The sequence below is a fragment of the Mus caroli genome, chromosome 1, assembly GCF_900094665.2.
Source record: "Mus caroli chromosome 1, CAROLI_EIJ_v1.1, whole genome shotgun sequence".
NCBI lineage: Eukaryota > Metazoa > Chordata > Mammalia > Rodentia > Muridae > Mus > Mus caroli.
In genome coordinates, this window is record NC_034570.1 from 171,146,160 (window position 1) to 171,172,767 (window position 26,608).

Sequence of the window (26,608 nt, forward strand, 5' to 3'; positions counted from 1 at the left end):
CGCCCTGGGCGCACTGGAAGTTCCCTTCCTCAGCACTTCTGGGACCTCCGGGTGGGAGAGGCTGCTCCTGTGCTCCCCGCTCTATTATCCACCCCTCCCCCTTCAGTTCACATCCTTTTCTGGAACTCTCGGCAGCTCTGGTAGTCTTCAATCCTGGAATCCTGTCCCCAACCTCTCTCAAAATGATCGCGGACCATCCTAGAGAGCCCAACTCAGTCCTTCCTAGAGCTGGGGTGCCACCCTCCCATCCCATATGAAAGTCTTCCTCTGAGTTCTCCTATGATAGAGCAGTAACTAGCCCTCTATGCTGAGTCACACTGTTTGAGTTCAAAGTCTACTTGGAAGCTAGAAGGCACAGGCCTGTAATCCCAGCACTTAGGAAGCCCCGATGCAGGAGGCTCACGAATGCTGGACAAGGTTATGTTACATACTGAGTTTCAGGCCAGTGTGAGCTACATAGGGATCCGCCATCTCAAAGCAAAACAAACAACGAAACTAATACAAACCCAAGTCCACCTAGAGCTAGCTTTGAGATGCTTTTGTTTTGCCTTGCTGAACCTCAGTTTAACCATCTGGAAGATGGGAAACCAGCAGCAAATATTTCACTGCCCTGCTAGAAGGAATTAGAGGAGACTGCTTTGGAAGAGGTGATGTGAAGGTCAAGGTGTTGGTGGAAGCACAGTGCCTGGCACAGCACACTTGGAGGTTAGGTACAGTCCTATGCTGCTGGATGCTTTCCGTGAATGTCCTCCCCTCCACGGCAGGCAGAGTATGACCTCTTTGAAATGGACATGCCTTCTTTTGTATCACAGATCCTGGTGCACATGCCTTGGGTACTCAGTCAGATGTGACCTCATCCCTTCAATCATGGCTCTCGGCAAATGGGACAGGATACTATGTAACAATAATGACTTGCCTCAAGTTTACGAGCTCCATAGGTGGCAGCCCTTTCCCTGGTATCTCAATGAACTTACACAAGTATATCAAATCCCTGGGGTAGACATAAGTATCCACTTGATCGCTGAGAACACTGGAGATTGGCGAGACCACGGGCACTGAGAGAATTGGGATTCTAACTCGGGTTGATCTGTCTCTAAGATTTTGTTTCTTTTTTAGTTTATATTGTTTTGCCATTCAAATCAGATTGTGTGTGTGAGTGTGTGTTTCTAGTGACATCATACAAACCACTGTTGGTCAGTAAAGTTGATAAGCTGATAATTGATTTTTATAAGTTTCTAGGTGCGAAGGACTTTGGGGAGGCCAAAGCTTTAACTGTAAGCTCTTTGATCCGTGATCTATTGCACTAGAGGTCTGGTTCTTTTCTTGAAGTGGCCGGCTTTAGGGTTTAATCTCACTTGGGAAGCCTACTCCCCTTCACTCCCCCGGAAGTTGGCAGTAAGGCCCACAGGCAGGTTTTCTCTATTTTAAGGTCTCTTGATTACAGAATTTTGATCTTTTGGGAATGAATCTCTCAGGGCTAGTGAATCTTTAAGGGATGAATTCATTTATAACAAAGGCAGCTGGTGTTAAAGGAAGCCAGATAATGACCTATGAGGTGGTGTGATCGTCAGACAGGGGCCACACTCGGAGGGTCGTTACACGCAGGTGCTGGTGCACATACTATCACCTCTTTGTTCAAGACTCCAGGCACTGAGAAAGCCAACACAGTTTCTGTTGTCTCCCCACTTCTGTAGTTCAGCCAGCCTTTGCTCTGCCATGCCCTGGGCCTCCTCTCTGTAATGCCCTGCTGGCCATAGCAATAGAAGGTCTACCCTGAGCTGCCAGCTCTGCTGTCTTGGGGAGTGGGCTATAGCGCCCAGTGTGACCCTGTGGAGCATTTGTAGGCGGGGAATGGATGCAGAATGAAGAGAGCATTGTTTCTAATTAGCTCTGATGAATCCTTTCGGGGGGACCCAAGCAGCCTGTGTGCAGCTGCTGCCCTTAAAATGAGCTTGCTTGTTTTACAATGGTAAGATCCTTTTCTGGATTGAACTTTTATATAGGTTCACGGATCAGATTATGCACATCACAGGACCAGAGAGGAAAATGATCACAATCGAATCCTCACTTGGCTCATTATCTAAACAGGAAGTCCTCTTTTGCATAGACAAGGGGAGTACCAGGTAACAAAAATATAACAAGCAAATGTGCTACTACCAGGCCCGAAACGAGAATGGGTGTAACAAGGCTAGGCAGATAAGCTGCAGATCTTGAGTCCATCACTCTATGACAGTGACCTCGGGCAAATCAAGCACTGTGTGCCCCAGCCTTCCAAACTGCAAGTGAAGGTGGTGTGAGAACCACATAGGGCTTGCCATGAGCATTGAGTAACATTTAGGAGACAATTAAAATGGTGCCTAGGCCACAATAAGTTCTCTGATATATAATATACACATCAGTATATCTCGACATTAGATGCTGCGTTCGTAGGCTGGAGGTCGGGCTTGAGTGTCTTTCTCTGTTGTTCTCCTGTGGGGATCAGATGAAGTCCTGAGAGAATATGTGTTGTTGACTTGGGCATGGCCTTATCAAGGACCCTAGCGCCTCAGAACCACGGGAATTGGCAAAGCCTCCCTCCGGTCTGTGCGGTGTTGGCGGTGTATGTGGAAACTAACATTCTTTGCTGCTTCCTCCTCCCTGGTGACTGCGATTTGAGACTTCTCCCCTACAGAAACCTCCTTACCAAAGCTAGCTAACTCTTCTCCCTCCTCGGGTTGTACATCATAAAATGCATTGAGTTTCCAGGTGCTCTCCCGCAGGACGAGCACAGTCCATCCGATCTCAGCTTGTGTGTGTGTCTGTGTGTCTGTCCTTTTGCCATTCCCTGGGACCCCAGTCAGGTTTCCACGATCAAGTTATGCTAACCCAGTGCTCTTCGACCTATTTTTGCAAACAGGCTCTCCCACTGAGCCCGCCTCTCATTGTCTCACTGCCTGGCTGACCACTAAGCTACAGGGATCACTCTGTCTCTGTCTCCCAGGTGCCAGGATCACAGAGTGCGCCCCTGGACCTGGCTTTTCACATGAGTTCTGGAGTAAGCGCTTTATCCGTGCAGACTCCTCCCCAACTCTTAATGATGTGTTTATAAAAAGATAAAGAGAGGAGGAATATGTTTTGGTGAATGTGTGGTGAAGTATAGGTGAAGGGGGTGCCTCTGCCGGCCCATGCTGAGTCATCTTTTCCTCCTGAGGGACCAGCCACATGACAGTATAGTATAGACTAGAGTTTATTCAGGGCATGGGGAGGGGAGTTAAGAGGGTAGTAAAGGCAGAGAAAGGCAGAGAGAAGGGGGGAGGGGGAGGGAGGAGGGGAGGGAAACAGGGAGAGGGGGAGGGAGAGGGGGAGGGAGAGAAGAGAAGAGAAGTAGAGGCCAGCCATGAGCACGTGAAGAGAAAGGGGAGGGGAATGGGGGGAAGGGGCAAGAGGACAGAGAAGGAGCAGGAAGGCAAGAGCAAAAGAGAGAGGAGGGGGCAAGCAGCCCCTTTTATATTGAGTTGAGCATACTTGGCTGTTGCCAGGTAACTGTGGGGCAGAGGTTAGACAAAATGCTAACACTTAATCCCAGAAATTCATCCTCATCCCAGTTCGGTAATGGGAAAAAAGGGTAGTTGGTATCTTACCCTGTGGTAGCCCTACCGATATTCAGAAAGATAGAATTACCATTGAGGGAAACCAATTGATAGTTACACCTTTCACCTACATAGACCTGTAATCCCAGCACTCTAGGAAGCTGAGGCGGGAGGGTCTCGAGTTCAAAGCTAGCCTGGGCTTCACAGTGGAGCTCCGTTTCTACAAACCCAAGCCAACACCAAACCAAACAACAAGAAAGGAGTTATGGTTTCTCACTAGGCCGGTCCTGCGAGCATTCCCACTCAGAAGTATTGTCTGCGTGGCACTGTGGTGACCAGACAGTAAGCCAGACTCAGCCCCTGCTCAGGAATGCTGTTCTGCAGTGAACTGGATGCTGCCAGGGTTGAGCACGTCTGCAGATCCAGGGTGATGGTCGTTTTATGGGCCTTTCTCTCTGAGAGCAGTGTCTATTTCCTGACTGTCTGGAGAGGATCTTTGGCCACCCCCAGCAGCAGATGAGAGGCATCTCCTTCCCCAGCTCCCATTTTCTGGTACTTGGTGAAGCCAGGCCTGACGTATGCTTGGCAGAGAGGAAGCTTATCGAACAGACGCTTCAAGGCTGGAGATAAAACCCAGCCCTCTCCTCTTCCCCATCATGCAGACTCCTTTCTCTCTGAGTCTGCTGGCATGTTGCTTTTCCAGACGATGGTCATTAAAGCCAGATGTGAGCTGCTTCAAACTCACAACCTGGCAGGGCCATGGGTGCTCTTGGCATTTACAAGAGCGAGCTCTTCTAGTGAAGATGAAAGTATTTGAGCTAGCGCAGTTGGGTTTTTATACTATGTTTGAATGTGCCTTAATTGGAATTCCTAAGTATTTTTCTTTTCTTCTTTCCGTTTCCTTGGAGGTACGGTTTCACTGTGTAGGCCTAGCTGGATTGGGATTCTCTGTATAGACCAGGCTGGTTGCAAACTCTAGGAACTTGCCTGCCTCCGCCTCCCTGAGGGCTGGAGTTAAAGGTGTATGGACCTTGTCCTTGCTTCTGAGGTGCATTTTAAAGTTACGGGTCATAGACTTGGCTTCCAGGCTGTAGATGAGGGCCATGGGCTATTATTCCACGGGGCAGAATCCTGTATGCTAGTTTTACTTATTAATTTCATTTTCATACCACCACCCCCAGCCAAAATCCACCCATCCCTTGCAGCCAGTTTACTTTCTCTAAGCATATTCCTGATCAGATTTCTCTCTTTTCTGTAAAACTTCAAGAACTATCAACTTCAACTACTGCTATCTTCAGTATCCCCCAGATCATCATTCAATTTCTCTTGCTGACATGTATAACTAGTCAAATTCTACATATTCCTGTATTTTAGCCACGAGGCCTCATTTATTACAAACCTGCCATATGTGAACTACAGTGTTAGGACCTTGGGGGTCTGAAGATAAAACCTTTTGTTTGTTTTGTTTTTGTGACAAGGTCTCCTTAGGTAGCCCTACTAGCCTGGAACTTGCTATGTAGACCAGGCTGACCTCTAGCTGACATTTCTGCTAAGATTACAAGCTTATAAAACTTGGATATAAATTGGGTTCTTATTGTGGAATAACTTCCAGTCTCATGGTGGAAGTCATCGTTTGAGCCTCAGCATCACCAGATGTGGCCCTTAACCTGGGACTGACCATCTGCCAAAGCTAACCTCTCTTTTTTATAACTTGCCTGGAGTCTATGCTATCCTGTTATTAGCTGCAGAAAACAGACGAAGACAGAGAGAGGAGGAGTCTGCCCTAACCCGTAACCTTTTGCCACATTTATCCTCCAGCCGTGTGGATGAGGAGCCAGGGTGGGGCAGGAGGGGAACAGGAGTTCCATGGGGGCTATAATAAAATGAGGTCTGTCAAGAGCTGTGCACATGAGACTGAGAAGCAAGGTCAGAGGGGACAGTCAGCACTTGTCCTCGCCGGTCCTTGGCCTCGATGCCATAGGTGGATAGACAGGAATTTAAGACTGGGGCTGGAGAGATGGCTCAGCAGTTAAGAGCACCGACTGCTCTTCCAGAGGTCCCGAGTTCAAATCCCAGCAACTACATGGTGGCTCACAGCCATCTGTGATGGGATCTGATGCCCTCTTCTGGTGCATCTGAAGACAGCTACTGTGTACTTATGTATAATAAATAAATAAATCTTAAAAAAAAAAGAATTTAAGACTGGGTTCTGGGCCTGTACAACTAAAGCCCACAGACTTGTGGGACTGTGGATTAGGGGGTCTCTCACCAGGCTCCCCACAAATTCCCATGACTGTCCCCATGCAAATAGGTGCCTGCTCTTCCTGAGATGGTCACAGAAAAACGGCTATTCTATGCCACCGCAAGCCCAGCATTTTCACAAGCCTGGATGTGCATGGAAGATAGAGGACAGAGGACATGGCTGTTCCTGAAGGAGATCTCCATTTGCCTATGGAAGGAGACATCTTCACCGGGGCTCGATGTGAGGGTGGGAAGGCTGGCATCTTGCCACACTGCACCCTGAAGCTATTACAGCCCAGGATGTGGGGAGACTCTACCTCAGCTCTGCTCAGGCTGGAGCCTGAGTCTCAGATGCACTCTCAATTCAGCTTGTAACTGTCAGTGTGAGGTCAGGCCAGGCACGGTCTCCACCAGTCTGTCACGTGCCCTTCTGACTTTTAGGAGGTGACAGGAGGTGCCATTAATTCATGTTTGTCAACTGCTCAGAAGTCCCCAGACAGAAGGGTTGCTCATGCAAAGTGAGGCCTGGGCCGGTGAAGCTCTGTGACAGCTGAGTGGCCGCACTGGTGTCACCATGTCACATGAAGACACTCATCTTCTCTGCTTCTTCTCTGGAAATACCACTTAGGAAAAAAATAAATATAGAGCTACACAGAAAATAAGATAATGAACAGTCTGTTATCTTTAACCCAAAATGAATAAATATCAACACTTTCACAACTAACATTTTACTAGACAGAGAGAGAGAGAGAGAGAGAGAGAGAGAGAGAGAGAGCGCACGCCTGTAAGAGAGCAAGCTGTGGATAAAATCAAGGACAGGTGGCTGTTGAGCAAAGACTCTAATCTACCTTTGGTCCTTAAAATAGTCTTGCTAACAACATCCTACCAATGTATTTTGGACTCCAAAAACTTCTTTTTATGATTAAATTTCAATTCTGTGGTGTGTGTGTGTGTGTGTGTGTGTGTGTGTGTGTGTGTGTGAGCAGCCGACCCTGGTTCTCTGGAAGGAAGAACAGCAAGCACCCTAATGGTTGAGCCATTTCTCCAGACCCACTGACCCTTGTTTGTTTTGAAAGACAGGAGTTAAACATTTGCACGTTCTCACCGTACCCCACCCACCAGCCTGTCACCCAGGGTGACCACTGTCACCCAGGGCACGTGTCCTCTATGTCTACCTTCCATGTGTGTAATCGGACAATGCTAGTGGACAGCGTGGGGTTGGGACCAGTCAGGGCTGAAGACTGGCCCTTTTTGCTTTAATTGTGCTCTCTGGTCTCTGTGAACCTCAGTCCCTCCATCTTTACTCCTCTTCTACTGGGGTAAGTTTTTGACCTATAACATTGCTGTTTCTCTCGGGGATGGAGGAAAATTGCTGGGCTCAGTAAATGGCAGCAAGTACCACTGGCCATTTCACCCTTTCTCCCTTTCTCCCTCCCCTCTCCTCTCTTCTCCTTTTTTCCCCTCCCCCTTCTCCCCCTCTCCCCTCTCTCCTCTCCCTCCCCTCTTCCTTCCCCTTCTCCCTCTCCCTCTTTCCCTCTCCCTCTCTCCTTTCTCCCCCTCCTTTCTCCCCCTCCTTTCTCCCTCCCTCCCCTCTCCCTCTCTAGAAAGTTCCTGGAGAACAAGGACCCAGTCTAAAGCCCATATCCCTTTGAGCCATTCCTGGGGTCCCCAGGTCACTGCTAGGCTGACTGGCTGATCCTTACAGAATGTCTGGAAGCTTTTGTGTGTCTGTTCAGGCTCCTTTGGGGTTAGCGCAAAAACCAATTCTGCTTTGGGGACACCCAAGAACTCTGAGTCTAGAGAGGAATGATTGCCCTAAGAGATTTGGAGTTTTTCTCCCAGGTCCTGCTTCTTTTCAGGCTTCAGGTGAGCAGTGTAGTGGCGTGGGAGAAATACTGAGAGCCACGCGGTTTGTTGGCACTTCTAGGCTCCAACACGGTTTCCTTTGCTTTCTTGGATTCTAGCCATTGAGGGTTCAGGTGCCTTTCTGCAAGATCTAACTCTAACCTAGAGCTCGCCCGCGGTGAGCCTCCAGGGCACAGATGTCCGTCTCCGGCAAGGGACAGTAGGGGGCGCCAAACCCGCACAGTTGGCCCGCGGACCATGCCCGGCAGGCCTGAGCCCAGAGCCATTCTCCCCCCTTTCCCTTGTAACTGGACACTTCTTGTAGTAGATTCCCACAGCGCACAGTAGAGTGCACTCTTTGTGACTCCCCCCCACACACACCCAGGCCTCGCCTCCACAGAGTAGCAGAGTCTGTCACCCTACAAGGCAGAACCATCTTAGATTCCTGTTAGTTCTTAAAGCAAGGCCAGACAGAGCTTAGGACCCCAGGGGTGATGCTCTAGGGCAGAGGCGTGCTTGTCCAAGTCCTGCAGTTGTTTCAAAGGCTTTGCAATGATTTCATTTGTGCACAAGCTGGGAATAGCTGCAGAGTTTTGACCCCAAGCATTTAAGGCCTTTTAGCCCAGGCTGTCCTTTAGCACATTTCTGAAACTCCATCTCCCCAGTAGCGGACACACAAATCTAGCTATCTTACGTTTACTTAGTATTTTAACACCCATTTTTGTAAAAGCTACATAAAGACACCAACTATCCAAATGCGACGTTAATATTTTTGAAAATTATATATTAAAGAATTAACATCAGGCGGATGAGATGGCTCAGCCTTTAAGAGCCGGTACTGCTTTCACACAAGGGGCAGCTCCCAGCTGTCTGCAACTTCAGCTTCCGGCTCATCTGAGTCCTTCGTTTGTCACAGGCACCTGCACTCATGTGCACATGCCTGCCCCACTTTGCACATAATTTAAACACATCTTAATTAACATCAACATAGAAGCGCTCCCGGAGGCTGACCCCCCTCCCCCAGCCAATTTTGTTTCCGTGTCTGCACAGGCCAGAGGACTGGTCTGTCTCTAGTTCTCCCACATCTCAGTGAGTCACAGAGCTGGAATTTGACTGGGGTCTTTATGGCTCCAAAGAGCTAAAAGTCCAGTTAAACTAGCAGATCTCTGACAGGGTTGGGAAGCAGCCACCCATTTACGGTGCTGGCAGCAGCTGTGTGTTTGGACAGATGCTGATGGTCCATCGTTATAGGGTGCCTTTGATCTCTCAGGATATTTATGTTTCTTATGTTTTTTGTGATAAGGAATTAAAAATCTCTTCTAACTACTTTGAATTATACAATAGAATACTGCTATGAACATTGTCCTGTGTAATGAAGTATCCGATCCCTTTCCTCCTGTCTGGCTGAGACTATGTATCCTATCCACTAGCCACTCTTTTTATCACCCCCCCACCCCCAGTGCCTGGGTCCTTTCCCAGCCTCTGGACCACCATTCTAGTTTCTCCTTCTGTGGGCTCAGCATTTTCAGCAGAGTGAAAGACGCAGTGTTTGTCTTTCTGTACTTGGCTTAGTTCCCTGAATATTATGTGCTCCAGGTCCATCTGTGTTGACCACATGACGGCCCGATTACATTTTAGAGCTGAATAGGTATCCCATCCTGTGTATGAATGTAAATGTGTGCATGTATGGGAAAAGAGAGGAAGATGCCACACAGCTTCTATGAGAAATGCTCATTCTGACCATTTCCTATGTGTGTGTTCGTCAGTCAGTCAGTCCATCTGTCTGTGTATGTATGTATGTATCTCTATCTATCTATCTATCTATCTATCTATCTATCTATCTATCTATCTATCTATCTATCTATCTATCTGGTGGTACAGTGATTGAACCCATGGCCTTGTGCTGCTAGGCAAGCACTCTACCAAAGCGCTCTACCACCACTTGGATTGAGTGACTATGGTTTGTTACTGTTTCTGCGTCTTTGCATGGTCTGGTGTTAACCCCTTATTGGCTGGGTAGTTCCCAGAGCTCCATTCTGAAAGCCGCCTCTTCACTCTGACAGTTGTCTGTCTTCCGTGCAGAAGCATTCACTGTGACCTCATCCCATTTGCCTAGTGTTGATGTCTGTGCTTTTATTCCCCTGCTTAACAAAAATACTTGCCCAGACTTCTGCCCTAGGACAAACGACTTAGGGGTTTTACATTTAAGCCTGACTCCATTTTGAGTTACTCTTTATTGTGCTGAGGTTGAATCCAGGGCTTTGCACATGTTAGGCAAACATTTTACCACTGAGCTACATTCCCAACCTATTGATTACATTTTTGAGCCAGGTGGTGGTGACACATATCTTTAATCCTAGCCTGGTCTACAGAGCTATGTCCAGGACAGCCAGAGGCTACACAGAGAAACCCTGTCTCAAAAAATCAACCAACCAATTAGCCAACCAACCAACCAACCAACCATCCAACCAAAAAAATCCAAAGGGTATGTATGTCCTTGGCACCTTTGTTAGAAATTAGGAATTATTTGGCCATGTGTGCTTTATTTCTAGGTTCTTCCTACATTCCATCTGTATTGGCTGGTTTTGTGTGCCAACTAGACACAAGCTAGAGTTATCACAGAAAAAGGAGGAAATGTCTTCTTGAGATCCAGCCCTAAGGCATTTTCTCAATTAGTGATCAAGGGGGAGGGCCCATTGTGGGTGGTGCCATCCCTGGGCTGGTAAGTCCTGGGTTCTAAAAGAAAGCAAGCTGAGCAAGCCAGGGGAAGCAAGCCAGTAAGTAACATCCCTCCATGGCTTCTGCATCAGCTCCTGCTTCCTGACCTACTTGAGTTCCAGTCCTGACTTCCTTGGTGATGAACAGCAGTATGGAAGTGTAAGCCGAATAAACCCTTTCCTCCCCAACTTGCTTCTTGGTCATGATGTTTTGTGCAGGAATAGAAACCCTGACTAAGACACCATCTGTCTGTCACCATCTCTGTATGCCAGTACCAGACTGTTTACATTACTGTAGCTTAGGAATATGTTTTAGAGTCATGTCTTAGGGGTCCTCTAGCTGTATTCTTTTTGCTTAAGATCATTCTTTTAAACCATTTTCCTTTTTTCCCACTGAGGATGTGAGCCTCCCTGGCAAGAATGGGAGGGTTTGGATGAGACTTTCTGAGGGGGTTAGGAAAGTGGCTCCCAAGCCCATTTTGTCCCCCATTGTCAGCAGCAAGCAGCATTGAATGTGTCCTCATGGCAGGTATATGTGCATTTAATGCAATTTTGTGCCTCTATTATAGCAGCAATATGTTATGCACATTGTAAAGCATGTGTTTATCAATTAAAAATGTGGGAAAGATAATGCAAGTGTACTTTGCAATGTCTTGCTTTACTATAGTCATTAATGAATATCTCAAGGACAATTTATACTTCCGATTATATTTCTTGTTCCCAATATGAAAAGCAACATTTCAAACCGAGTTGATAACTTACATACTGTTAGCTTGTGAGACATGAGTACTTGTCATCGTTGTCCCTTGTAATGTGACGGATTAAAGACCTCCCTTCCTCTCATATGCCTTGTCTTTTCTTTTTATTTACATCTGTGTTCATTGGGGGAATTGGTTTATAGTTTGTTGCTGTTGTTGATATATCCTTAGCCAATTTTGATATCAGGCTGATACTGACTTCATAAGATGGGTTTGATGGCGTTCCCACCCTGTGCATCTAATCTGGCATCAAATCCATATGATCTGAGCTTTTCTTTGCTGGGAGACTGTTTATCACAGATTCAGATTTGTTCCTCACTGTAGATCTTAGGTTGCTAATATCCTCTTGATTTAATTTTGATGTGTCACAATATATAGAGGAACCTATTCATTTCTTCTAGATGTTCAATTTTTTAGACTACATGGTTTCAAAAATACTCTCTGGTGATCTTCTGGATTCTAATGGTATTTTTTGTAATACCAATTCCTAATTGTATTAAATTGGCTTTTCCTCTTGTATTTGGTTACTATGGCTAAGCCTTTGTTAATCTTGCTTATCATCACAGCAAATTTAATATAAAACTCTTTCTGGCAGAGTTTTGGGTGCATTTTCTACCTTCCATGTTTAGGAAGATAGGCAGGAAATTCTTTTAAAGGCATCAAAGGCGGAAAGAGGAGGTGCTGGCTCCTGTGTGGTACAGTGCATATGGGCGTTGTGCCTGAATACATGTCTACATGCAGTGCCCAAGGAGGCCAGAAGAGGGTGTTAGATGCTCTCCAACAGGAGTTTCGATGGCCATGAGCTGTCATGTGGGTGCTGGGACCTGAACCTGGGTCCTCCACAAGAGCAGCCAGTGCTCTTAACTGAGGAGCCGTCAGATTTTGCTTCTTACTCTAGGCAGAGAGTGGACATGTTTTAACTGGAGCACTCACACTGTTTATGTGGAGCACCATGATTGACGTGGGTTTGCAGATTGCTGTGGTTTTGGCCATGCCCTGACCTTCTCTTTCTCTCCTATGCAGCTATGGATTTTCTTACTCACTGATTTAGACATAATTGATTCTCGTCTAGTTCTCATGTATTCAGCTATATCTGTCATGACATTTATTCTTTCCTGTGCTCTCACGATTGAGATTGTTTTACTTCCTCGGTCTGTAAGATTTTTCTCTAAATAGCTTCTGTAATGCTGGCTTGGTGGTCATGAATTTCTTTAGTTTGTTTTTGCCTTGAAATGACTTTGTTTTTCATATATGTGTATTATTTGATGTATATGTATATATGTATACATACAGACTTTCTATGTATCCCTGAATGGCTTGTAACTCAATATGATACCCAGCAGGAAGTGCTCCTAACTACTGAGCCATCTCTCCAGCCCTAAAGTCGTTGATGATTTTTAAAGTAGTCTTTTGAATTCTTTGCCCAGCATGCCATCCATGCTTGTGTTCTTGTAGTCAGCATCTGAGCATCTGATTTGGAAGTTAGGGTGTTGTCTTGCTCGCCCTGTTTCTTTAGTTTCTGTTTTGTGATTCGTGCATCTCTTGCTATAACCATTTCTTCCGGTTTATTCAGGAGTATTTTCAGTGGCAGGTTTTTTGAGGATCAGTTCATAATACTAAGCAGAATGAAGAAAATAAACAGTGGTTACAGCAATAACACCAAATAGATAAAACATTTTGGTAGTACGGTAAAGAAAACAAATGCACAGACATTAAATAAATGTTAAGAAGAAGACTAAAAGAAAAATCTTTTAAGAAAGCAAATAAAAATTAACAAGAAAAGTATACTAAAGGAAATGAGGGAAAACACAAAAGGACAAAAGAAAAGACAACACACAAAGAAACAAAAAAGGAAAAATAAGATTATCTTCTTCTTGGGTCTTCAAATATTGTAGTCTGCCAGATGGAGACAGGGAATCCGAGTGGGGTTCAGCTGAGGGCTCTTGTCTTTCCTACCACTTAGGTTGGTGCCCATCCAAGCTTCGTTAAGTACCAAAGGCCTTTAAGGGCGACTTTCCAAGAGACTTCCTTTCTTTTCATGCTAGGGGCCTCTGCTGGACACACTTAGCTTTGCACCCTATGGGAAATTTGGGTTCTCCCATGCTCTAGAGTCTCCCTCTGCCCAGTTCATATACCCCAGGATGACTAATAGCTCTAGCCAAGGGACGTGCTGTGGGGACTGGGGAAATGAAATAAAGCTCTAGGAGCTCTATAGGAGGACCAGCTGCAAGTGCTTCCAAATCCCAGGCATCTGTGGGAGGACCGAGGCTGGAGACGTAAAACACTGTGCGGTTTCATGGTTCTCAGTTTCGTTGGTAGTAGACAGGTGGTTTTGAGTACGGGCCACATGCCAACCTTATTATTATAACCTTGGGCTCATCAGACTCCACAATCAGCCCAGCTACAAGGGATGCTGAGGTTTTTGACCACTGTACTGTCCACCTGTCACTCTCTACCTGAACTTCTTGGCATGTTTGCATCCATCCCTCTTCCTCATGACTGTCCCAGTAGCTCCTCCCCCAACCCCCCCCCCCGCACTTGTGATTGGTTAGATCTTGTGACCACATCCTTCGAGTAACTCAGGGTTAAACAATAGGCTCCCTTTCCAGATGCTTTCCAGGATGCATCCCGGGACACCAGGGAGTGAAAACGCCCCACCCACAGGGGGTGTCACTGACTTCCCAAATCCCTCAGCTGAACCAGAAGCTTGTGAGACCCATGGCTCTGTCCTGTGGGTAGGACTGCCAATTTCTGTTCACCAGGGACCCTTGGCTTACTTTGTCTCTGCTGGGGAGCCATGGTTAGAGTGGCACACTGTCCATTCCTTTGGCTGCATGTCCTCCTGTCCATCCATACTTTCCAGCTGTCTTACGAGCTCCTTTGTGATCCCCAATGCTCTTCCAGTCTTGCATAGGCACAGTCTATGTACATTGCAACACATGGACGCAACCTCTAATCTGCATTTCAGCCTGCAAGTTCCTAGACTGAACCGGCTAATTTGTTATGCATTCAGTTGCATAAATATTCAGAACTTTAATGTTTCCTTCCTACGCTCTCTGGATCAAGTTTTACAACCATAAAAATAGAGGCCATAGATGGAGAGATATGCTGTAAGCACGTTTGGCTTGGTATTCAAGACCTTCCGGCACAGTCCGGATTCAGTTTACCTTTCTAACTTCATATTCAACTACATTTGGTCACATATGTGGACTTCCCATGAGACTTTGGACTCTCAGAGCGTAGCACTGGAGACTGGAATCCAGATGTGTCAGAGTAAGTGCTAGCATGCAGGGCAACGGGCATTCTACCTCTGGATTGGACCGTGCAAGTTCCGGGAGACTCCAGACAGTGAACCTGGCCTTCCTTCTTTCTACAGACTTTCCCAGACAGCCTGGACTGCAAGTGGGTCTGCTTGGCAGGAACAGATGAGCCGTTCAGTGCCTGCCATCGATGGAACAGTACAGCGCAGATGGGGACAGACTGCAAACTCTGCAGTACGTTTTTGCTACCCTCTGCCACCGTGTCATCCCTGCCAGACGCTCTCTCTCCAGGCTGTGCTATGGGGAGGCCTCCCAGGGCCCTGCCTCAGTTTTCTCAGAGGTGCTAGGTATGAAGCAGGTTGGCTCTCCTCCTCCTCCAGCAGGCTCCTTTCTTAGCAGTAAGGGAGGGAAGGGTAATTTGGAGTTGGGTAGGGATGTTTCAGAGGCCCTGGGGTGAGGACATCCTGCATGTAGTGCTGGCCAAGCTGTTCTGGCCACAGGGTGTTGGATTTCTCTGTTTCTTAGCCTCTTATGCTGTCCCCAGTCCAGTCCAGTGTGTTCTCCTGACCTACTGAGGTGTTTTGGGGGAACCTCCACAGGCCGTGCAGACATTAGCATGGATCTCAGAGAAAGGCTGCTCACGTGCCATTGGCTCTGGCGCAGGGATTGAGAACTGGGACCTTCAACCTTCAGGCTGAGCTGTCTAATAAACCAGCCTTTTTCTCACAGGGTGTGCAGTGTTTCTGTGGATGGGCCAGGCCTTGGCTTGTTCTACCTGTTTGCTTACTCCCATAGACTGGCATTCAGTGCATTGTCTTTCAGAACATATTTTTTTTTTCCTCTAAGGAAAAGTGTACATTTGCTCAGCAAGTCTATGCTGGGGCTGAAAATCGGGCTGACATCACAGAGACCACAGTGAAGATAAGCCTAGGTGTGGCATGGGTCTGGGGAGGTGGGGCTCAGAGAGTTATGTGGTTGGGACAGTCAGCACCATAATGGCTTCCTCCACTATTGCAGAGTGGATAACTGAGGGATGCTTATGAGCTGTGTGCAGGGGGGCAAGGTTTGTGCACCTGAGAAATGAACTCACAGCCCCCTGTGGGGAGCTTTGCAGCAGAGCTGCCTCTGAGCATCATCTCTGGCTGTTGGGGGTGATCCACACCACTAGTCCTCTGGTTGCCTAACTGCAAGCAGCAGCTTGTGTGGATTCTCAGCCTCCATAACCCTAACCATCAGTTTTATAAGGCCGACTCTATCTAATAATAAGGGACAAAGGTGACAGTGTGGGACAGGAAGAATCCAGGCTTGTGTCCTTTTTTAGTCTTGTGGTATGGTGAGTGTTCAGATGTTTTTCCCTAGCAAAGGAATGGACAGAGTAGCTACTGTCTCTTGCTACACTGCATGAAAAGAAGCACGTTTGTGGAGAACAGCTATAAGAAAAGATAGGGTGCTTCCAGATACAAGAGATAGAAATCCCGAACGTCTGTGGCATTGTCTATAGTGTTCTGCAAAAAAGCAGCAGAGATAGTTGTATAGCTGTCTTTGTCATTTCATTTTGTCAGATTTCTTTCTTCCTTTTTTTTTTTTTTTAAGATTTATTAAGTTATTTTATTTATCTGAGTACATTGTAGCTTCCTTCAGACACACCAGAAGAGGGCATCAGATCCCATTACAGATGGTTGTGAGCCACCATGTGGTTGCTGGGAATTGAACTCAGGACTTCAGGAAGAGCAGCCAGTGCTCTTAACAGCTGAGCCATCTCTCCGGCCCTCATTTTGTCAGATTTCTAAGTTAACATCTTTGTAGGAAGTGGGAAGGCATGTATGACGCGTGGTTGAGGTAAGAAAGGACTGACACCAGGTAAGCGGCTTGGCACATAGCACTGAGATCCTATCTGGAAGGATGGGGAGGAGACAGGGAAGGGTGAAAAGATGCTTGTACACATTTTGAGATGATGCTTTTAAGTCATCAGTGACTGTTGAGAACACCTTTGGTTCTCATGACCTGCCCACCCGTCATGCCTACCTGTCATGCCTATGTCATGCCTACGTCAGAAGTGGACTTTTGAGTTCTCAGGGCTCCTGTTTGAAGTACTGGGAAGATAAGTTCTTACCGTGTGCTGTCTGAGGATATGACATTTCAGCTTGGAACTCTGGTACACCGGTTTGCCTGCCTGATGAATAAATGATCAAGTAAAGCCAACCAAAGGGGAAGAACCAAGAGCCAATGTAACCTCAGGTTTTCCCACCTACCCCGAAATAACAACCCCGATACTGAACTATATATGAATAAATGCTTAGGCCACAAGCTTGGGCCTGTTCCCTGACTAACTCATAACTCAGTTGCCCATTTGTTCTATGAGTGCCTCGTGGTTTCTTACCTCTCCTCAGGGTTCTTGCAACTGTCTTCATCAGCATTTCAGGGCAAGTCCCCTTCCAGAGCCTGTTTCTATCCCAGAATTCCTTTCTCTGTCCTGAAATTCCCACCTCCCTATTTCATGCCTGAGCGAATAAATAGGCCAACAGCATTTTTATTGACAGGTGAAGCTTCCACACAGTGCACAAGAGATTCTCTCTACAAGCCAATGGAGAAACATGGGTCCAGATTAAGCTCCCAGACCCCTGAAGGCAGTGCTGACAGACTTAGACCAGATGGCTCAGTGGTTAGTGTGGCACAGGTTTACTTCCTGCTAGGGACCAGAAACAAGTAATAAAATGTCAAGATAGATTCTAAAACTGGAACCGGTTGATTGAAGATGAGGTGGACGGCAGCAAGTGAGGAGTTCCATCCTGGGCTCAGATGGTCGAAGCCATGTTGTGTTCTAATAAAACAGGTAGTTAAGTTGCTGTCTATCCCATCTTGGACCACATAGCAAGGGTGGAATTACTCAAGTACTTGGAACTTGCCAGGCTGTGGAGTGTGAGAGGTATTTCCTGAAAGTCTTGAGTTTCTGTGAACAAGAGGCCAGCTTCTCTCAGAATTGGCCCACCTGAAGGTAGCCAGGGAAGAAATGAGTCTTTGTTTACACACAAGAGGCCCTTTGTGTCTTTGGATGCTGAAAGCCAGGCAATCCTGTGCCTTGCAGGGCTGGAGCAGGCTAGTTCCTTGTCATGTGATGAGACGGGGGGGGGGGGGGGAGATCAGAGTGAAATCAGAGAGGGGCAGGGGTTGGCCTGGCATTCCTGCAGGGTGGGAGGCAGCAAGGGACCTCCTGGACATGAAAGGTATTCCCTCAGAGCAAGATCACCAGCCACATGGTGGAAGGGGACAGGCGGCACCTGTGTATAGCATTGGCCTGCAGCCAGATGACGGGAAGGATTTAAGTAATGATCCTAATAGAGAGAGAGTGTATCTCGAAAGCAGAGGCTCTATGCTGTCATTCTGTCTTCTCATTCTTGTCCGCCACGTGTGTTGGGGACACTCACACTCACGGTTTGGTTTATAGGTAGTCAAACTACGATGTGCTATATTTAGAGCTCATTGAGAGGTCCCTCATCAGGGGACTGGATACAAAATGAGATATCATTCTGGGCTACCTGTGACTGGAGAGGGAAGGACTCTGCCACGATGGTGTTCCCTCAGGCACAGGAGCTGGTTCACAGCTGGCAAATAGCCCGAGCCAGGGACCTCTGCAGTGGTATTCAGTTCCTGAAGAATTGAGACCCTGTAGAGGAGAGATGCCTCATTCTCTGTGTTCCTAATGGGTGAGGAGGCATGAGAGTGGGGTCCCTGGGGGTAAAGCTGCAGGGGAAGCAGTTGCCTACATTTGCCAAGAGAAGTGAAAGCAGGGTAAGGGGATGGAATAGGGTGAAGCTGGACCCCTCATCCAAGCTCTGGAGACAGTAACACCCCTGAACTTGTTAGGTACATGAACCAAAAAATAGTCACACATCGTTTATGAACGTGTAAGTTTGGCTTCTGAGATTTGTAATTGAGAACCCCAGGTCAGAGTTCTCTGTGGCACATGTAAATACGGCTCAGTGTGCATTGAGTGTGTTGGACACTCTGTAGTACTCCAACATATAACTAGTTAAGAAGGATGGGTTCCTTGGGGTGTGATGGGAGGAACCAAAAGCCAAGTAGAAGGTTTCAGAACAGCAACAAGAAAGTGTGCAATTAATAGTCAGAGGATGAGAACCCACAGCATGGGAGTAAGGGAAGCATGAAGGAGGACTAGGTAGGTCTGCTGTATCCATGAGAAGGAGTGCTCAAGGCTATTTTGAAGGGTTGTCCAAGCCACCTTCTGCCACTAAAGTAGCAACCAATGCCTGGGGAACACTGTAGTTCTCCCTCTGTCTTCTGTTTCAATGGGCTTGGGCCTGACACAGTGCAGAGTTGTGGGTCAGAGGCCAAGACAGGCACAGTGGATTTACATAACCATAGTGGTGTTTGTTGTTGTTTTGCTTATGATGAATTATATGCTGTCTTAGTCATTATCCTATTGCTGTGGAGAGACACCATGACCAAGGCAACTCTCATAAAAGAAACTATTTAATTGAAGGCTTGCTCATGGTTTCAGAGGTTCTTCCGTTTCCATCATAGTAGGGCATAGGCATGGTGCTGGAGAAATGGCTGAGAGTTATTTCCTGAGTTGCAGGTTTGGACTTGGACTCTGGACTTGGGATGAGCTTTTGAAACCTCAAAGCCCATCCCCCAGAGACACCATTCCTCCAACACGGGCAATTCTTCTGATATTTTTGGTGTTTGTATGCTATCTCTGGCTATGGTCTTTTGTTATAGCAGCCGAAGCAGGCCAAGACAGTGCTAAAAAAGCTCACTAAACTTGAGTACTCACTGTGGACGCAGCCATGTATGGGTGGTACCCCATAGATGGAAAGACGAAATCTTTAGAACCGGGGGATTGTGCTGTTTGGGGAAGGCACAACAGGGAGGAATTTGCATTTGCATATCCTTAGCCTGCTGTCATTCCTGTGTCTGCAAACACTGTAAACATCCAAGTTTATTTATCCACCATCCTTTCAAGGCATTGTGTGAACCACAGAGCTAAACTCTAATCTCAGACGAGAGAGCTGTTCCTTACCATAGGGGTGAATTGCCTTCTGCATTTCCCAGAAGCCCCAGTGAAATGGCTGTTGGATCAGTTGTGAGCTTTGCTTGAGGGTTGTCACTGGGGCAGCAAACCCTGAAACCGGCTGGCACATGCTGACGCCAGGCTCTGTTTAATGAACACATTGTTACCAGTAGCTCCGCTCTGTATTTATAGCACACGATTTTGCTAAAAGTCTATGATGAAACAATTATGCAGAGCTTCATGCAAAATGTTTCTAAAAAGACTTAAGAGTCATGGAGACTTGACATTGATACAATGACAGGCAATAAAAACAGGATATGACACATAGCAATGTTTTCACACAAGCATGTACATGTATCTATGTCTGTATCTTTACACAGGACTAAAGGTCTGGCTACCTTTGGGTCATAGGGTTACAGGTGATTGGGGGTTTTTAGTCACTTGTACTTCACAATTTTTTTCTACCATGGTTATAATATAGTGGTTTTCTGTGTCATTGTATCTTATAATCAGAATATAAAGACAAAACCATCTTTAAAGATAATGTCTTCCTGTCTTTTATTGTAGGGCTACAGGGATATGCTGCCTTACCTGCCCAGCGCTATACATGATCATGTCACCTGTGGGGACTGTCACAAAAAAATGCCAAATTTTAGAGATTATCCAGTTTGTTAGTGGTCACCCAGGATACTAACGCTAGAATCGAGAATCTAATTTGGAGAGCTTTGGGGTTCTTTGCCATCTTCCAGAGGGTCATGATCATGTGTCTGCAGTAGATGGACGGCTGGTGTTACCCATTCCCTGGTCTGCTCCGTGTGTCAGGGGAGGGGAGATAACCCCGATAGGAAACGCTCCCACCTGGCTGTCCAGCTTTGGAAGGAGAAGGCAGGTGAGCGTGGGTGTCAGAGCCCAACAGGTGGCCTCCTGGATTCTGGGCACCAGCTCTAGTTTTGAGTTTTAGCTCAGGACAGTTCTGGTTTGCTCTGGCTTCCTTTGTGGGCAGAGAAACTCTCCTTTTGATGCATCAATTCTTTCTGTCAGCCTGCCAGGGGGTTTATTTACTTATTGTCAAGAAAGGATGGAAAGGGAGTCACAGTGCAGCATCCAGGGGTGAGAGGGGGAGAGAAGCTTAATGATTTGATTTTCCATAACAGCCAGGGGGTTTACTGTGAGGTTGGAGTGGGATCCAAGGGTCAATACCAGCAAGAAGAACAAGTTCAAAGAGATGTGTCAGTCTGAGAGACATGAGAGACTGAGTTTCTTTCAGGTCCACGCATAGGCCTTTTGGCATAGTCACTCCAAGTGAGGCTTATGCATCACCTGTAGTGGCTTGGTCTGATTCTGCTCATACTCAAATGCTAATCACTGCTTTCTTAAGGCGTGGCTGCCGGTTCTCACATCCTCCAAGGGATGCTATGTGAACCTCGCTCCTCAGTTTAACTGGTCCATAAAAGGCTAGAGCCCGTGTTTGGGCAGTGGAGGCAGAAAGGTGGGATGTGAGGATCAAGTGTGAGAGAGAGGAGAAAAAGACAGAGGTGGAGGAGGCAGCCATGAGAGGAGATGGACTGTGAGCCTGTGGCCAGGAGAAACAGCAGGTAACAAGGGACTCCATAGCTGGGGCATAACTTAGTATAGCTCTAAACCTGCCCAATAGCGGCTTTGCTTGTAAATAAAATACCTGAATTGTGTGTCTTTAAGCAGGTTAGCTAGGGTTATGAGTTCTTCCCACATTACCAGGGTAGAGGGCACTATAGGGTACAGGTGGGAGGGGGGGCAGAGGAGGGAGGTCCCTTCTCGATGCCCACATCAATGGGTATGGACTCTGTACTAAGGAAAGTGTAGTTTACATAGTCCCTTGAACTGTGCAGTGAGGCCTCACGGCTGAAGGCGGGATATTCTTTCTGATGGTGGACTCTGTCTTCACGGCACAGGCATCAGGAGGGCTTAGACGTTGTTGCAGCAAATGTGAAGTGCCCCACGCAGCTTCATGGCTTTGAATGTTTGGTTCCAGCTGGTGGTGCAGTTTTGGGAGGTTGTGGGGCCTCTAGAATGGGAGGCATAGCTGGTGGATGGAGGTCACATGGGGTGAACCTTAGGGGGTTATAGCTTGGCCTGCTTCCTGACTAGGCTGGCTGTTTCCTATCAACCGTGGGAGAACCTGCTGCTGTAGACTCGGTGACTCGGCCACCATGCTTTCTATACCACACTTCTAGCATCTGAACCCTGAACCCAAACAAATGTCCCATCCCTTAAGAAAGAATAAGAAAAGCTAACACAGGCATACAATCCTGAGTCCCCACACGGTGATGTAGGCATGGGAACCAAGACTGCTTCAGCCAGAGTTCACGTTCCCTAGCCTCATAGTGTGGTGCAGAGGAAAGGAACTCAGTCTTCTGGGGCTGCAGCCTCCAAAGTTCTCCAGAGCCAAGAGCAAGGCGACTCGGAGGCCAGAGGGGGCCAGAGGATAAGCCGGAAGGGCTGATTTGGGTAACTTAATTATGCAACAGTATGTTTTGACTATGCTGTCTGTGCGCCTTTTGTTTTTCTGAAGTGATTATTCCATTACTTATTGCTTATCAAGTAAATGAGGTGTCACAGGTCGGTTTCAAATTGCGTTTGGCTGTTTCAGTGTAGTTACTATAGAACATTGTTATCAGTATTAATTAATATTCGTGTCACAGGCTCTCAAGCTCCCGAGACATTTTCACTGTGAAACCACACTTACTGTAACACAGCAGTCCATGCTATCAGGCTTCTTACACCGACAGGTGCACAAGGGCGAGACATCCAAATGGGAGCCACGAAGCCCCCAAGATGCAGAGCCACAGTTGTATTTTATTTTAAAATTAGTTTTCTTAGCATACAGAATAATGTGTTTTATTAGAACATTCTTATATGCATTCATCTTATAGTATGTTCCTATTTGCACCCACTGCTTCCGCTGGTCCTCTGCTCTGGGCTGGTGCCCTCCTTTCTCTTCTAACCCGTCCTCTCTCTGCTAGCTCATCCCCTCTCTGCTAGCCAGCCATTTTGCTTTTTGGTCACGACTCATTCTAAATCTAGAGTCTCCTCATGGAAGAAAAAGAAGATAGTTTGTCTCTCCCCTCCCCATTACCTCTTCTTGTGGAATTAGACTTCTAAACTATGTATTTATTTAGTAGCAATGTATTTAATGTGGATGTTGTTTGTGTGAGTGTATGTGAACCACATGCATGTGAGGAGACCAACCAGAAGGGGTTATCAGATCTCTTGGAACTGGAGTTACAGGTAGTTGTGGGCTGCTGTGTGGATGCTGAGAACCAAATTCAGGTCCTCTGTAAAAGCAGTAAGCGCCCAAACCATATTTCTTCCCCATGGTGGTCTGAGTGAGAGTGGCTCCCACAGGCTTATGCATTTGAATGCTTGGTCCTCAGTTAGTGGAACTGTTTGTTAAAGATTGGGAGGTGTGGCCTTGTTGGAGGAGCTGTGCTATTGGAGGTGGGTTTTGAGGTTTCAAAAGCCCATAGCAGGCACATCTTCTTTCTTCTCCTTCTTCTTCTCCCTTTCCCTCTCCCTCCCAACTCTGTCTTTTTCCTCCTCCTCCTCCTCTTCCTCCTCTTCNTCTTCTTCTTCTTCTTCTTCTTCTTCTTCTTCTTCTTCTTCTTCTTCTTCTTCTTCTTCTTCTTCTTCTTCTTCTTCTTCTTTTTCTTCTTCTTCTTCCTCTCTCTCCCCCCCTCCTGCCTGCAACTTGCAGATCAGATGAAAGCACTCAGCTACTTTTCCAGCACCATGCCTGCCTGTCTGCATGCCACCATGCTTCCTAATATGATAATAATAGACTAACCCTCTCAAACTTAAACAAGCCCCCGATGAAAGCTTTCTCTTTTAAGTTTCCTTGGCCATGGTGTTTCCTCACAGCAATAGAATGGTAACTAAGACCCTGCCCTGGAGCTAGACTTTTAACCCTGTTTTTAAAATTTGCTTCCTTTACCCCTTGGGATGAGATGATTTCTCCCTGGAGAGCCCAGGGTGGATTTCCTAGTGATGGAGCCAGCCGAGTTTAGGGTATCTCTGCTGGTTCTACTTCTCTATTCTTACCATTGATTCTTAAAGACATAGAGGGGTAAGATCCGGGATTGTGGGAATCGAGCCCTGAGCACAGTGTTCTTTGTCTGCAGTCACACTGATCTCTTCATTCTTTTAATAGACGCTTAATAAATGCCTGTACGTGACAACTGTGGAGCCAGGCACTGGGGTCCACTGAAGGGCAGTGAGATGGATGGACCTTGCAGTCACAAAGCCCAGAGCAGGACAGGTAGGTGTTCAGTGAATCACCATTTACTCTACTGACATCAGTTGATGAGGTTTGGTGTACACTTTAGACAATACGGACATCTAAAGTAGAGAGACTCACCTAGGGGATTCTGGAATAGTTTCTGGAGAGAGTAATATTGGCAAAGAGAGTAGGCTAGGCCAAACAAACTTTTAAGTCCCACGGACCCTGCACTTCTGAACCTAGAAGTCCAGGTTGCCCTGCATGAGTGGAGGAAGGAGACTGTAGCGGTGAACATGGTTGAGCAAGGCAATGCAGGGACATGAGGGCTTTTATCTTTATTCTGAGAGTAAAAAATTCATTGAAAATGAACTAAATGGTATCATGTATAGAATAAACATTATAATAAATATAATGGTCTGTTCAGGAGAGGTTTATGTTGGCTGGAATCATTCAGGAATTGTGAAGGAACAGAGAAACCAGATTTAGGCTGTGAGAAAAGGCTCGATCTGGCTGACTCATACTGATAGAAGGCCCAGAAGAGGCCATTCCAGACAGGAGAATGTAGCGATCTGGTCAGAACTTAGATAGAGATGAGGGAAGTATGGAGAGAGCAGTAGGAGAGGACAGCCTGGCTGCCTTCAGAGAACATTCCCTTTTTAGCTGCATGTGTAAATGTTTATCTGTGTTTGTGTATTCTCTGTGTGTTTGTAGGTACCACGGAGGGCAGAGGCATCTGTTCCCCTAGAGCTGGAGTCACAGCCGATTGAGAGCTGCCCGATATGAGTGCTGGGAATAGAACTCAGGGCCTCTGCAGGAGTTAATACTTGCCCTATCTGCTGAGCCATCTTCCCAGCCCCAGGCTGGCTGACTTTTGAATAATATTAGACCTGCTAAGACTGGATAGATGGAGATGGACTGACTGTGTTTTTGCATTATGAGATGACCCAGAGGTTCAAGATGCTGTGTTTAAAGAGGGCCCTGGCTAATAAGGGATGGACTTGTAATGGTTAATTCTTCATTGTCAACTTGAATGGATGCAGAATCACTTGAAGATGAGTACAGTGAGTCTTTGGGCATACATGCATGTGAGGATATTTCCAGGGAAATTTTACTGAGGAAGAAGCACCTAGAATGTTAGTGGTGTTATCATGGGCTGGAAGCTTTGATGCAATAAAATAGAAAAAAAAAAAAAAAAAGGTGTTTCTACTCCCAAAGGGGCTGCAACCCACAGAGTGAGAATGACTGGTTTACATAATGCTTTAGTTAGGTTGTTGATTCAATGAGTTAATTTTTGTCCTATTAAAAATCCTGTTGCCAGGGGCTGGAGAGATGACTCAGTGGTTCAGAGCACTGATTGCTCTTCCGAAGGTCCTGAGTTCAAATCCCAGCAACCACATGGTGGCTCACAACTAACTATAATGAGATCTGACGCCCTCTTGTGGAGTGTCTGGAGACAGCTACAGAGTACTTACATATAAAAAAGAAATCTTTGGGCTGGAGAGAGAGAAGAAAAAAAAAATCCTGTTGCCAGCCTGATATATCCAAGTAGCACGTCTGTGGCCTCACAGGTCACAGGGATAGTTGGGTTTTGGATTGAAATCTGTGGATGTGGAGACCATGGGCTCCAGAGTATAGAGAAACTGTGTCAGCACCAATGTGGATCGGGTGCCATTTTCCAGACAGAATACTGCAAGCCCAGAATCCACAAATGTGACCCATCTGCTTCTTATCATCTCACAGCTGCACCAGAGGAACTGATGTTCTGGGTACTGGCAGAGATTGGATCCATAGTGATCAAGCCCTAAAGGACTTTTCTTCTTTTGAAATCTCTTCCTATCCCAAGAGTCAATGTCAGGTGTCACACTGGTATATACTGATCAGTGGTAGCCATCTTGCCTGGAAGATTCAGCCAGTTCAGAATCACCAGGCACTTACAGATTCCTAGTACCCAGTTAGAGCTTAGTTGTCTCTTTCCAGAAGATACATTGTCCTCCTAACCTTCAAGGGGTCAGATAGGCCTTTAATAGCAAATAGGGCTTTTGTAGATATAGCCAAGTTATGATAAGGCCATTGTGTACCCCCTAATTAAGTATGAATGTTATTCTCATTAGAGGCAGACATGGGCATAGGCTCGGAGGAGTGGGAGTTGGGGGACATGTGGAGCAGAGACACCCAGGAGAGTGCTGTGTGATTACAGAGGTTGACAGTAAGGCCTGGCCACGGCCAGGAGTACTTAATGTTACCAGCAAACCTAGCAACAAAAGTGTGTTCTACAGGGTCTGGAGGACTCCTTGTGACACCGTGATTTCAGACACTGGCCACCAGAGACACCCCAAGGTTGTGGACAGGGGTAAGGGAACTAAAAGGAGTGGAGATGGATGGCTATTGCCAACCAGGTTGTTACAGCTAACTCTGTAGGGTGAACAGGCAGCCAGCAGTTTCCAGAGCTTGAAGAGTCTGTGATAGCTGCGGGAGTTGGCAGCTGTGGCCAGAATTCCTTCTCTGCAGAGTGTAAATAAACATTTATCCCCTCCTCATAGGCCCCTAGGTATGATTCCATCAAAGCTTTACTTAGTGAACCAGTGACTTCAGCTGATGGGTTATAAGGAGTGTGGGGGACACCCCCATCCCCCCACCAAAGCAGCGGCACTAGGAAGTCTCACTCAGAGTGGGATGATGGCTTCTCATAGCGGCATGGATGGACACGCCTGTCTCCCACTTTCCTCTAGTTAATCAATCTTCCCTAGTGTGTGTACTCTAGCACCTCTAGAGGCCACAGCCAATTAGGGCAAAATTGCACACAAACGTCTGAGTGGTCATGGGAATCCTAGATGAGGGTGCAGTGAAGCTCCACACCCCTTCGTCCTCTATAGCAACAAGCAGCAGGCCTCGTGGGATAGTCTCTTGCAAGCAGGCACAGCTGATTTGCTG

The 26,608-nt window shown here is 46.8% G+C and overlaps 1 long non-coding RNA gene across 3 annotated transcripts; it reads left to right on the plus strand.

The window, feature by feature from the left end:
- The first annotated feature begins 6,945 nt into the window (after positions 1-6,945).
- On the plus strand, positions 6,946-24,728 carry LOC110302250. 3 transcript variants are annotated; one of them, XR_003837998.1, is made up of 4 exons: positions 6,946-7,129; positions 14,507-14,737; positions 23,609-23,716; positions 24,389-24,728. It is a non-coding gene; the product is annotated as an uncharacterized LOC110302250 (long non-coding RNA). The 3 variants fall into 3 exon arrangements; XR_002378788.2 differs by having other exon boundaries at positions 14,507-14,624; XR_003838000.1 differs by lacking the exon at positions 14,507-14,737.
- Positions 24,729-26,608: the final 1,880 nt, after the last annotated feature.